General features: G+C 37.6%; 1 protein-coding gene across 4 annotated transcripts in view; it reads left to right on the top strand.

The window, feature by feature from the left end:
- Nucleotides 1-14,948, top strand: part of LOC133653267 (histone deacetylase 7-like) — a 306,865-nt gene that overhangs the window by 112,018 nt on the left and 179,899 nt on the right. The window contains exon 1 of one of the 4 annotated variants that reach the window (XM_062052357.1): nucleotides 11,993-12,249. The exons of the other annotated variants lie outside the window; for them this stretch is intronic. The gene's annotated coding sequence lies outside the window, so the exon portion shown is untranslated. Of the gene's footprint in view, nucleotides 1-11,992; nucleotides 12,250-14,948 lie in introns of those variants that run through there. 4 annotated transcript variants of the gene reach the window in all.

Raw genomic sequence — 14,948 nt, 5'->3', positions numbered from 1 at the left:
TCATATTTGACCCGGCGGAAGTGCCAAGCATGCGCTAATTATTTTGCGAAACGAGTTTGACCCGGCTGTAATTCTAGGCAGGCGAATACTATATTCCCGGCGCCAATTCAAGGAAATACGGTACACTTAATTGAACGGTTTAAAAGAGGAGAAAACACAAAAAAAATGACAATTACATTTTGAAACATAGTTTATCTTCAATTTCGACTCTTTAAAATTCAAAATTCAACCGAAAAAAAGAAGAGAAAAACTAGCTAATTCGAATCTTTTTGAAAAAATTAAAAAAAGAATTTATGGAACATCATTAGTAATTTTTCCTGATTAAGATTAATTTTAGAATTTGGATGACATGTTTTAAATAGGTTAAAATCCAATCTGCACTTTGTTAGAATATATAACAAATTGGACCAAGCTATATTTCTAACAAAGACAAATCATTATTTCTTCTAATTTTCCAGAACAAAATTTTTAAAAGAAATTCAAAAGACTTTGAAATAAGATTTAAATTTGATTCTACAGATTTTCTAGATTTGCCAGAATAATTTTTTTGAACTTGAATCATAATAAGTTTGAAGAAATATTTCACAAATATTCTTTGTCAAAAAAACAGAAGCTAAAATGAAGAATTAAATTAAAATGTATTTATTATTCTTTACAATAAAAAAATAAATTTACTTGAACATTGATTTAAATTGTCAGGAAAGAAGAGGAAGGAATTTAAAAGGTAAAAAGGTATATGTGTTTACAAATCCTAAAATCATTTTTAAGGTTGTATTTTTTCTCTAAAATTGTCTTTCTGAAAGTTATAAGAGGCAAAGTAAAAAAATTAATAAATTTATTTAAACAAGTGAAGACCAAGTCTTTAAAATATTTTCTTGGATTATCAAATTCTATTTGAGTTTTGTCTCTCTTAGAATTAAAAATGTCGGGCAAAGCGAGACCAGCTTCCATCCATCCATCCATTTTCTACCGCTTATTCCCTTTTGGGGTCGCGGGGGGCGCTGGAGCCTATCTCAGCTACAATCGGGCGGAAGGCGGGGTACACCCTGGACAAGTCGCCACCTCATCGCAGGGCCAACACAGATAGACAGACAACATTCACACTCACATTCACACACTAGGGCCAATTTAGTGTTGCCAATCAACCTATCCCCAGGTGCATGTCTTTGGAAGTGGGAGGAAGCCGGAGTACCCGGAGGAAACCCACGCAGTCACGGGGAGAACATGCAAACTCCACACAGAAAGATCCCGAGCCCGGGATTGAACCCAAGACTACTCAGGACCTTCGTATTGTGAGGCAGATGCACTAACCCCTCTGCCACCGTGCTGCCAGCTTGCTAGTAAATAAATACAATTTAAAAAATAGAGGCAGCTCACTGGTAAGTGCTGCTATTTGAGCTATTTTTAGAACAGGCCAGCGGGCTACTCATCTGGTCCTTACGGGCTACCTGGTGCCCGCGGGCACAGCGTTGGTGACCCCTGATTTAGAGTAATACACCGTTAAAAACAACAACCGTAGATTTTACAGTCAAAACTGATAGCTCAGTCAACAGACTTTTTACGCAAAAAACAGTAGCAGTTTTTTTCAATTCACAGTAATATGCTGTAAAGAACCACGTAAAATGTATTGCAATTTGTATTAATTTGATGGGTAGTTTGCTGTGAAGTATTTTTATTTAGACAAAAAATGTTTGGAAAGTATAATATACTGTAAGTGTTGTTGCAATAATGTATATTATTCAAGTTTAAAAGGAATGCAATTTCAAGCAGTACATATATTTTTTTCTGTCAAAATGGAAAAAAATATCAATTACATTTAGTGAGAAAATATGAAGTACTTTCTTGATACAGAATTTCCAGGTGTTTTCGGTCCAGATAAAATGATGTCGCGGGACAGATCTGGGGCCGTACTTATCAAGCTTCTTATAATTACTCCTAAGAAGTCTGCTAAGAGTTGACTTAAGAGTAAATAAATTCTTCGCTGAAAGCTGCACTTAAAAGTTAGTTACCAAGCGTCTTACTCACACTTTCAGCGAAGTGTAGGACTGAATCTTAAGTGTCACACTCAGAGCTGAATTACGACATTACTATGTGCCGTAAACGCAAATTTAGGTGACGTCATTTCTGTGTCCATAGAAATGACCAATCACGGAAGGGAATCCGTTGTCTAAGAATAAAGAAATATCTTGGAAATATTTAAGTGGACAATGGGAGTGTATATTTTGACAATAAACTACAAAATAATACAAAACAAACTAGTCCCCGCCGGCACTCACGCTACCGCTCCCTCTCTTCTCTCGCCCACACACTCACTGACGTCACTCACCTCACGGCCACACACATACGCTACTGTCATAACATTTTCTTTCCAATTCATTAATTAGGCAACTAATTTGAAACTGGTGTGGGTGGCTCTATATATACTAGCCCACTGCAGACACATGCAGAAATCAACAAGGAATCGAAAAGTATTAAATCTGTGACAAAAATAATATCCGCTCTGTCTAAACGATACCGTTTGATCAGCTGCTCGTCATAAAAAAAAACCCAAAACATTGTTCCGTTCCCTGAACGTTCGCACACGTCTCTCTCGCCTCAGTGCCATCCCCTGCTGGCAACTCCTAACCACTTAAGACACCTCTGAAGGTCTCTTAAATATCGTGGAGAGTAGGAGTGATTCTTAGACTTAAGAACGTTGATAAAAAGCTTTTATTCTTAAGTTTGAGAGTAGGACTAAATTTCGCAAATTCTCAGGACTTAAGTGTAAAATGGCACTCTAAGAAGCTTGATAAGTACGGCCCCTGGTCCCCGGGCCTTGAGTTTGACACCTGTGTGCTACATTTATTTGCTCAAAACTTGCCAACAGCTTTATCTAAAGTCCAGTCAGGGTGTATTCTGAAGTGAAATTTACCAGTGAGCTCACCAGTCTCCTCAATCATCTTTGACCTGATCACTGACCGTATAACAACCCTCAGCCTTCCAGGCAACCGTCTGCGATTAAGGTAAAGGTCGGAGCATGTACGGTCAAAATAAGTTTATACATGATTAATGCAATACTTTTTTTGTGATTAATCACATGAGTAAACTCGTTATTTTTGACAGCCCTAAATCATGTTTGCACATTTTAGGCTGTACAGCAGTTTTGGGGGAGCTGACATTTTGTCGTTTGGGGAAAAATCAGTGGGTTAATTTGAATAACTTCTTAGGGGTTAATAATACATTCGTCGACGTCATTTTAGACTTGTATAACCACATTTTCACTGAAAACACTATGTACAGAATTAGTAACGTTGTTATGGGCAGGTTGACCCTGGAGGACATTAATTACATTTCCATTATTTTCTGGGAGATTGAATGAGTGGCATCCGCCTAAGGATTAGGTTCAAATCTTAATTTAGGTTTCCATGTTCTCTTTCTAGTTTGCTGCGGGTACTCCGTTTACACAACCTAAAAATATGCTGTGAACGTCTTCCTCGTGGTTTCCCTTGGACCGACAGAAAGGCTGCGGAGCCCGGATGCCAGGTTTGGAAAAGTATTTTTATTGTGTCTCGGACGCTGCTAATAAAAGAGACAGGTGATTAGATAACCCGTCCCAGCTGGGATATCCACTCACCTGTCAGCTGCACACGCCCTGCCAACAGGAGACGCGTGGACCACGCCCCCTCCACATATGCATATCAGGCTAATTGAATGGATTTTTGGTCATTGCCTCCCCAAGCCCCAGAGGATTTTTTCAAAATAGATGATTAAAATGAAAACTCAAGTTGATTAACTCAATTTGTAACATTTAAACACAACTGTTAAATCTATGTGATTCATCCCCCCCCCCCCCCCCCCCCAGAGCAGACCTGGGCAAATTAAGGCCCGGGGGCCACATGCGGCCCGTTAAGCTTTTCAATCTGGCCCGCCAGACATTACCAAATAATTTTTTTACATCTTTAAGATGGAAAGCAGGGTTTCCCACACATTCATTTATTTGTGGCGGCCCGCCACGAAAGAATTACGTCCGCCACAAATAAAAAAATTTAAAAATAATTTAAAAAATAAAAAAAATAAAAAAGTATTTATTTATTTTTTTGTCCTGTCCAGCTTCTCAGGCAAATCATATAGTTGATGTAGATGCCCATATCGGCTGTTCAGATTTACTTTACAAAAGAGAAGTGTAGGATACTTCTCTTGTTGCCTTATTTGTATTTGACTTTATTAAATGTATTTATATTAGAAACACAACATGTGTATATAACAAAGGGTGCAAAGTCTGCAGGCAGTAGGAAACACATGGTTAAGTGTAGGGAGTAAAACTGATGGCAGTCTAAAGTTCAAGATTTTTGGAGCTCTTTGTTCAGTGGATCAGATGTTTGATGAAGCTCTGTGTCTATCTACCACCACTACTGTTTTATGTTTATTTGTTACTGACTGTGGCAGGACACCTCTGCCTCTGTTTCACTTTATGTTGCTGGTAAATAATATGGTTGTAGTAGTAGGCTAAAGTTAAATTATTTAGTATGCACTAATTAAAGGGGCAGAGCTTTGAGACATTTTAGCTTTTATATTTTATAAGATATATTTTTTGTAAGAACCACAATTAATAAATATATTTCAGTGAATAACTTATTGTTCAAATCTGTATATAAATATGTACATAAAGTGTTGTGATTATATTGTAAAATGGATGGATGGATGGACGTTTAAAACAAAACTGTTATTATTAATTAGTAAGTATACATTTTTTGAGCCTTTTTAGAGAAAATCAAATCATTGTAGTAAATTATGCAAATCACTTGCCCACATAGCCACGCCCCCACCGCCACAGGTATCTTGGCAGTTTATGGGAAACACTGGAAAGTGTAGTTGCCATTATGATGTGCAGTGATGTTTTCTAATGACCGTAAGTCTTGAACTATACAAAGTATTTCAATGGTTGGAATCTGTGATTTTGCATGATATACTAGTTACTATGGTAATGTAATTAGTTACTATGGTCGTCTAAGTCACAGCAGCTCAGACGAGGTACCAAGTAGTGTGGGTGGGGAGCGTTTCCAGAGCCTGAAATACGGGTGTCAGGGACGGAAGGAGATTTTTACGACAAAGTTCTAAAGCTTAGTGATATATCAAATATATCAGATTGTAGGTGGGGTTTTTCCCCCCCTTCGTGTTTATATTTCGCTGTGTTTGTTGCATTTTTGTTGCGTTTTGCTTAATTGTAAAATATGTGGATGGAGAAGGGGTGTGACGTTCATATGTTGTCAATATTCAGTGTTTTATCCTTCATAATTAATTATAAATCACACATTTTTTATTTTCATGCACAAACGTACATTCTGGGTGTCTCATTCAGTCCAGCTTCTCAGGCAAATCATATAGTTGATGTAGATGCCCATGTCGGCTGCACAGATTTACTTTACAAAAGCGAAGTGTGGGATACTTCGCTTGTTGCTTTGTTTATATTTGACTTTATTAAATGGATCTATATTATTATTTGGTGCAGCCGGGCCGGAGCAGGAGGGAATAGAAAGAGGGAAAAAAGGAAGACAGAGGGGGAAATTGTGGGGACAAGACGGGGATAAGACAGAGAGACAACAAACAAAACAATAACAACAACAACAACAACATAACATCGAATAGGATATGTACAAATATGATGGTAAAAGTGATAGCATAGAAGCAGTTAGTGAAATAAATATTAATAACACAAAAATGTCAATGAGCATTATTACACTACAAATGGAGCAATACAAATACCAATAGAAATATCACTATTGATAATGAATAATAACAATAATTACCTCTTTTATCAACACTACAATTGTTTCAAATGCAACAATACATATATGTAATGATAACTTGAAATACAAAAGAAAGCAGATAAGTGGAGGGGAAGAGGGAGAAGCAAACTGTATTAACCTTGTAGATTGTTATAGTAACAATAGGTTAAGCTTTATCCATTCCGTTTTTTAAGGCGGTCTGTCATAACGTTTTTACCATTCAATCAGACATTATTGTGAGGTTTCCTATACTAATGTTCTTAAAAATAGATATACGGGCCCCCAGACACATTTTTTCTAAATTTGGCCACCCGAGTCAAAATAATTGCCCAGGCCCGCCCCATGGGGTCCCTGCCCCACTAGTTGAAAAGTAATGGGCTAATTGGGGACTATAAATTGTGCATAAGTGAAAAATTGTGAATGTGACTGTCTATAGTGTACATACCCTGTGTAGCCACTCCAAGGTATACTTCACCTCTTTCCCAAAACCCGCTGGGATAGGCTCCAGTTTCACCCTATTAAAAATAGATGAACATATGGAACTGAATGAGCACTTTCCATCCATCTATGGTGACTGACAGCAGATGGAGCCACAGCTCAGGGGCCATTGTCAAAACTTTGACAAAGCAAGCACTAACCTTGTGTAGTTCGAACACTTCTTCCATCGTATCATTAAATGTGTTCGGCAATATAAGCGCGCTTTATGGAGCTGCACGCTGATTGGCTTGAGCCTGCGTCCAATAGGAATGTGTCACGGAAGTAAACAATGGTCCAATACATAGACATCTTCTAAGGGTACACAGTATAGAGCGCTACTGCCTACTGGCGCTGACAAGACGCGGGGCCGCCATCTTGGAGTGGTGATCCGCTCCACTCAGTGCAATTCATTTGGCAGGAGCAATGAACTGTCAGTGCATTTAATTCATCTTACTTCACTGAATACCACTGATTTTCACGCGTTTTTTTTGTCATACGTGTAGCTATGACAAAGGACACGTGTTTTGGCGTGTTTTATTATTCATAGTTTGCTTAACAGTAATAGAATATTCTTATATGCTATAAGTGACCAGACGTCCAAGATCAAAACTGGGAATATAATCCCAGAGAAGGGGGAAAAAAACGGTCAGCTATTTTTAAATTGAAGAAACAATAGGATTAGGTTGTATATACATGCGTATATCCTACATAAACAATGTGTGAATACATTAGATATGTATATATCTTAGGGACCTATAGACTGTATCTCTGTTGCTGCAGCAGCATAGAGTTTATTCTGTCTTGACACTTTCTATTGATATTTAGTATTACATTATCATGTTTACAGTGATTGTTTTATATGTATTTTTATGTATGTCGCTTTGGATAAAAGCGTCTGCCAAATACTTAAAACATAAACATATATAAACACCAGAAAGTCTTTATATCAGCTAAAACCACCAATCTGTTTGACTGGATTCAGAATTAATCCAAATTATGTTTTACCCAACAATGTTAGTATTTGAATATTGTTACTTGAAGACTTATTCCTGGTTACAATTATACTGTTAAGAAAGTATTGTCTTATACTTTGCCCTAAAATGAGAATGCATCATAATCAGTGGCGGCTGGTGAATTTTGTTTTAGGTGGGGCTGAAAGTTGGTAAAGCAAACCCCTGTAGGGGGGTCATCCTCCACCAGATTTCTTTGTGATTTTCACATACAAATGAAGCATTCTGGTGCATTCTGACAAAATAATGAAGACAAAATAGAACATTTCATAGGTTTGCAGAGAACTATATACAATAATACTGTAAAATGGTAAATGGTTATACTTGTATAGCGCTTTTCTACCTTTTTTTTAAGGAACTAAAAGCGCTTTGACACTATTTCTACATTCACACACTGATGTCGGATGATGTATAGGCACTGTCCATCTGATTGTCTAGTTAGCTAACATATATTACCCCCACCCTACACAATCTGGACTGTGGTCCTAACTTTTACCCCTGTTGGCTTTTACAATCTTTATCGTCATCATTTATTTCAGCTTTATGTTATTCAATTATGACATTTTTAAATCTAATGAATTTTATTGACAAGCAATTCCATTATGGTCATACTCTGGTTTGCTAGCGGCTACGATTTCAGTACTATTGAAGATCTTTGCTCCTTCTCAACTCTGTGGTAATATTCTTTTCACAAAATACACCCAATAGTACGTTAATGTTAAATCTTACTTGTGAAAAGTAATCCCCCGATTCCTATTTTCAACAGTCTGCTCATTTGAGCAGGAAAACGCTGAACACTATGAATTGATTAACGTGCATCCTGACTTAAACAAGTTGAAAAACTTATTCAGGTGTTACCATTTAGTGGTCAATTGTACGGAATATGTACTGTACTGTGCAATCTCCTGATAAAAAAAGTTTAAATCAATCAAAAAACCATCTTTGTTTTCTACCTGTCAACTGTCAGTTTAGGCTGCTCGCCGGCTCCTGATCACCACTTCAAGATGGCGGCCCAATTTCTCGCGTCACAGCAGCCAATGCTGCGTCTACTTATAACATGTATATGGTCACTTCATAATAGCACTATTAACCAGTCATTTTAAACATTTAACTCATTCCTTCACAGAATAAACACATTTGAAAACAACAAGTGCAACTGTACTTATTTGCACAAAAGTGTTAACATTGTATTTCCATGGCATATTGCATTGTAACTAGTTCCACAGCAGTTTCTATCCTGTTCTTACCTTATCTCATTGATCTCATCTCATACTGTATGTGTGTTGATGTGTGCGTACACATGAAAAACATAACAAATACATGAACATAACAATGAACAGAATTGTACTTTTTATATGTCAGGGCCCTATGCAATATGTACACATATTCTTAATATAGTGTACATTTTAACTGACCTTTATTTGACTATGTTTGTCTTTTTGTAGGTGGCTAAAATACGCGGTGTTGCTGACCGCAGTCTAACGTTACGTTACTGTGTGTGATACATGGACTAACGTAACGTTATGTATAGGTACCTCATGCAACCCTGCTTAAAAAAAATCACCTAACAAAAAGTATGAATAAGGTAGTGAACTGCAGTGGACGCAACAGATTGCTGTGTTTGCAATAACGTTAGCAGTGAGTTTACAGCCTCACTGATTGAACTACATAGCAAATAAAAGTTACGTTACTTAGCAAATAAACGTTAGCTCGCATTCAAAACTTACCGTTCTTTGTGCAACTTCAAATGTGGAACGAAGTTGGAAGTTATAAATGATAAATGGGTTATACTTGTATAGCGCTTTTCTACCTTCAAGGTACTCAAAGCGCTTTGACACTATTTCCACATTTACCCATTCACACACACATTCACACACTGATGGCGGGAGCTGCCATGCAAGGCGCTAACCAGCAGCCATCAGAGGCAAAGGGTGAAGTGTCTTGCCCAAGGACACAACGGACGTGACTAGGAAGGTAGAAGGTGGGAAGTTGTTGCGTCTCCGTCTGTAATCTTCGAACCGCATGTTTTACATACTGCAATTCCTTTTTTGTTGACCAACTCGTAGTTTTTATACCCGAACGAAACTATCTTTGGTATCATTTTTCTCACTGCCGCGTTGTTTGACAGCGCTTCTTCGTTGGTTGTCCTGCAATTTGATTGGATGAATGCTGTGGGATGAAAACAACGTGGATGTAATTTGATTGGATGGACAGGCAGCACACACGCTGACAAACACACACTTGAACCCGATGAAATATACGGAGAGCTCCTGAATAACTTTTTAATCTTTGGGTTTGGGGTAAAGTAGCAAGTCTTGTCAAGTCAAAAGGCTCAAGTCCAAGTGAAGTCACAAGTCATTGATGTTAAAGTCTAAGTCGAGTTGCAAGTCTCTTTACATTTTGTCAAGTCGAGTCTAACGTCATCAAATTCGTGACACGAGTCTGACTCGAGTCCAAGTCATGTGACTTGAGTCCACACCTCTGCTGTTAAGCAAACTATGAATAATAAAACATGCCAAAACATGTGTCCCTGATACCGAAGTACATGTCAAACTACTTCCTTAACGTAAATGACCGCCCTAACCACAACACCAGGGGGAGCTCCACTAACCACGTTAAACCCAGAATACGATCCAACAAAGGTCTTAACTCATTCTCCTTCTATGCCACATCAATATGGAATGCACTCTCAACAGGTATAAAAGAAAGGGCATCTCTATCCTCTTTCAAAACCGCACTAAAAGAACACCTCCAGGCAACTTCAACCCTAAACTAACACCCTCCTTTCCACATCATACCTCTTCGGATTGTAAATAATCAAATGTAAATAATCAAATGTAGACACTTTTTCTTATACTTTCTGATCTCTCTCTCTGTGTCCACTACTTGCTGTACATATCCTACCAAGTCAGTCCTACACTGTTCCAATGTCCATTTCTCTGATGATGCAATTGTTGATGACTGAAGTGTTGATACCAACCAAACCTAAACACCCCCCTCCATATCCCACACCCCGGATTGTAAATAGTATACATCTGTATCATGAATCAATTTAAGTGGACCCCGACTTAAATAAATGGGTCATACTTGTGTAGCGCTTTTCTACCTTCAAGGTACTCAAAGCGCTTTGACAGTATTTCCACATTCACACATTCACACACACATTCACACACTGATGGCGGGAGCTGCCATGCAAGGCGCTAACCAGCAGCCATCAGGAGCAAGGGTGAAGTGTCTTGCCCAAGGACACAACGGATGTGACTAGGATGGTAGAAGGTGGTGATTGAACCCCAGTAACCAGCAACCCTCCGATTGCTGGCACGGCCACTCTACCAACTTCGCCACACCGCCCCACTAAACAAGTTGAAAAACTTATTCGGGTGTTACCATTTAGTAGTCAATTGTACGAAATATGTACGCACTTCACTGTGCAATCTACTAATAAAAGTTTCAATCAACTGATTGATTGATTGATTGAGACTTTTATTAGTAGGTTGCACAGTGAAGTACATATTCCGTACAATTGACCACTAAATGGTAACACCCGAATAAGTTTTTCAACTTGTTTAAGTCGGGGTCCACTTAAATTGATTCATGATACAGATATATACTATCATATATACTATCATCATAATACAGTCATCACACAAGATAATCACATTGAATTATTTACATTATTTACAATCAGGGGTGTGGAGGGGGGGGGGGGTAGGATATGGACAGCAAGTAGTGGACATAGAGAGAGAGAGAGAAAGAGAGAGAGAGAGAGAGAGAGAGAGAGAGAGAGAGATCAGAAGGCATAAGAAAAAGTATCTGCATTTGATTGTTTACATTTGATTATTAGCATTTGATTATTAGCAATCCGGGGAGGGTGTTAGTTTAGGGTTGTAGCTGCCTGGAGGTGAACTTTTATTGCGGTTTTGAAGGAGGATAGAGATGCCCTTTCTTTTATACCTGTTGGGAGGGCATTCCACATTGATGTGGCATAGAAAGAGAATGAGTTAAGACCTTTGTTAGTTCGGAATCTGGGTTTAACGTGGTTAGTGGAGCTCCCCCTGGTGTTGTGGTTATGGCGGTCATTTACGTTAAGGAAGTAGTTTGACATGTACTTCGGTATCAGAGAGGTGTAGTGGATTTTATAGACTAGGCTCAGTGCAAGTTGTTTAACCCTTTGGAAAAGTGGGTAGGCGTGAGGTGGGATCTGGGGTGGAGGCCTAGAAGTAACCTGACTAGCTTGTTCTGAGATGTTTGGAGTTTAGATATGAGGGTACCAGGAGGTGCATGCGTAATCGAAAACGGGTTGAACGAGAGTTCCCGCCAGAATCCTCATGGTGCTTTTTTCAATCAATCAACCCTTTATCATAGCTATACGTATGACCAAAAAAGCGCGTAAAAATCAGTGGTATTCAGTGAAGTAAGATGAATTAAATGCACTGCCAGTTCATTGCTCCTGCCAAATGAATTGCACCGAGTGGAGCGGATCACCACTCCAAGATGGCGGCCCCGCGTCTCGTCAGCGCCAGTAGGCAGTAGCGCTCCATGCTGCGCACCCTTAGAACATGTCTATGGGTCCAATGGGAATGTGTCACGGAAGTAAACAACGGTCCAATAGGAATGTGTCACGGAAGTAAACAATGGTCCAATAGGAATGTGTCACGGAAGTAAACAATGGTCCAGGCTATTTTTGGTGGGGACCGCCTTGCCGGCTATTTATGTCAGCAGGAGCGATGATGAGGAGGAAGGGGGTAGGACTGCAAGTGGGTCGGACTTTCTTTATGCAACTTTTTTTTCAGCCGCGACAACTCTCTTTTCTTCCTCCTCCTTTAGCTTCTCAGCAGTTTCTCTCTCGCTCTCTCTCTCTCTCTCTCTCTCTCTCTCTCTCTCACTCTCTCGGATGTACGGACGCTAGCTTAGACGCTAGCCGGGCGTTAGCAGGACTTTAGTCGGATATACCTCAGCAAGTGTTGGACCCAGACTGCAGCGTCTTGCCTCCCAAGGTAGGGATGTGATGCGGGAACCGCTGGAAGTTGGCTCGCCTTCGTCTCCTTTTGTTATTCGTCCGAGTTTTGTGTTATGTTTTCGGCAACAGCGAGAGGAGGCGCGCAGGTGCTTTTTAACCAGTTATTTTGAATTGAGCAAAGAGGCGTTCAATGACTTGTTGAACGTCAGGATTTATTAAAAGTTTGTTAAAAGCTATTCTGTGCTGATATTTCGATTAAACGTCACTTCCAACTATCATGCAAACAAAAGTTAAAAAGTTAGTTAAGGTGTTCTCTTGTTAGTTTTGTTGTCTAATAAAGATGTACTAACTTGATTTTGCTTTTTAACCAGTTATTTTGAATTGAGCAAAGAGACGTTCAATTACTTGTTGAACGTCAAGATTTATAAAAAGTTTGTTAAAAGCTATTCTGTGCTGATATTTCGATTAAACATCACTTCCAAGTATCATGCAAACAAATGTTAAAAAGTTAGTTAAGGAGTTCTCTTGTTAGTTTTGTTGTCCAATAAAGATGTAATAACTTGATTTTGCTTTTTAACCAGTTGTTTGAATTGAGCAAAGAGGCGTTCAATGACTTGTTGAACGTCAGGATTTATTAAAAATTTGTTTCATAGCTATTCTGTGCTGATGTTTCGACTAAAAGTCACTTCCAAGTATCATGCAAACAAAAGTTAAAAAGTTAGTTAAGGAGTTCTCTTGTTAGTTTTGTTGTCTAATAAAGATGTAATAACTTGATTTTGCTTTTTAACCAGTTGTTTTAATTGAGCAAAGAGGCATTCAATGACTTGTTGAACGTCAGGATTTATTACAAGTTTGTTTCATAGCTATTCCGTGCTGATATTTCGATTAAAAGTCACTTCCTAGTATCATGCAAACACAAGTTAAAAAGTTAGTTAATGAGTTCTCTTGTTAGTTTTGTTGTCTTATAAAGATGTAATAACATGATTTTGCTTTTTAACTAGTTGCTTTAATTGAGCAAAGAGGCGTTCAATGACTTGTTCAAAGTCAGGATTTATTATAAGTTTGTTTCATAGCTATTCTGTGCTGATATTTCGATTAAACATCACTTCCAAGTATCATGCAAACAAAAGTTAAGGAGTTAGTTAAGGAGTTCTCTTGTTAGTTTTGTTGTCTTATAAAGATGTAATAACTTCATTTTGCTTTTTAACCAGTTATTTTGAATTGAGCAAAGAGACGTTCAATGACTTGTTGAACATCAGGATTTATTATAAGTTTGTTTCATAGCTATTCTGTGCTGATATTTCGATTAAACGTCACTTCCAAGTATCATGCAAACAAAAGTTAAAAAGTTAGTTAAGGAGTTCTCTTGTTAGTTGTGTTGTCTTATAAAGATGTAATAACTTGATTTTGATTTTTAACCAGTTGTTTGAATTGAGCAAAGAGGCGTTCAATGACTTGTTGAACGTCAGGATTTATTAAAAGTTTGTTTCATAGCTATTCTGTGCTGATATTTCGACTAAAAGTCACTTCCAAGTATCTTGCAAACAAAAGTTAAAAAGTTAGTTAAGGAGTTCTCTTGTTAGTTTTGTTGTCTAATAAAAATGTAATAACTTGATTTTGCTTTTTAACCAGTAGTTTTAATTGTGCAAAGAGGCATTCACTGACTTGTTGAACTTCAGGATTTATTAAAAGTTTGTTTCATAGCTATTCTGTGCTGATATTTCGACTAAAAGTCACTTCCTAGTATCATGCAAACAAAAGTTAAAGAGTTAGTTAAGGAGTTCTCTTGTTAGTTGTGTTACCTTATAAAGATGTAATAACTTGATTTTGCTTTTTAACCAGTTGTTTGAATTGAGCACGAGGCGTTCAATGACTTGTTGAACATCAGGATTTATTAAAAGTTTGTTTTATAGCTATTCTGTGCTGATATTTCGACTAAAAGTCACTTCCAAGTATCATGCAAACAAAAGTTAAAAAGTTAGTTAAGGAGTTCTCTTGTTAGTTTTGTTGTCTAACAAAGATGTAATAACTTGATTTTGTTTTTTTTAACCAGTTGTTTGAATTGAGCAAAGAGATGTTTAATGACTTGTTGAACCTCAGGATTTATTATAAGTTTGTTTCATAGCTATTCTGTGCTGATATTTTGATTAAACGTCACTTCCAAGTATCATGCAAACAAAAGTTAAGCAGTTAGTTAAGGAGTTCTCTTGTTAGTTTTGTTGTCTAATAAAGATGTAATAACTTGATTTTGTTTTTAACCAGTTATTTTGAATTGAGCAAAGAGGCGTTCAATGACTTGTTGAACGTCAAGATTTATAAAACGTTTGTTAAAAGCTATTCTGTGCTGATATTTTGATTAAACGTCACTTCCAAGTATCATGCAAACAAAAGTTAAGGAGTTAGTTAAGGAGTTCTCTTGTTAGTTTTGTTGTCTAATAAAGATGTAATAACTTGATTTTGCTTTTTAACCAGTTGTTTTAATTGTGCAAAGAGGCATTCACTGATTTGTTGAACTTCAGGATTTATTAAAAGTTTGTTTCATAGCTATTCTGTGCTGATATTTCGATTAAACATCACTTCCAAGTATCATGCAAACAAAAGTTAAGGAGTTAGTTAAGGAGTTCTCTTGTTAGTTTTGTTGTCTAATAAAGATGTAATAACTTGATTTTGCTTTTTAACCAGTTGCTTTAATTGAGCAAAGAGGCATTCAATGACTTGTTGAACGTCAGGATTTAT

Source organism: Entelurus aequoreus, linkage group LG07 (genome assembly GCF_033978785.1).
Source record: "Entelurus aequoreus isolate RoL-2023_Sb linkage group LG07, RoL_Eaeq_v1.1, whole genome shotgun sequence".
NCBI classification, from domain to species: domain Eukaryota; kingdom Metazoa; phylum Chordata; class Actinopteri; order Syngnathiformes; family Syngnathidae; genus Entelurus; species Entelurus aequoreus.
This window is presented reverse-complemented; position numbering and strand designations above follow the sequence as displayed.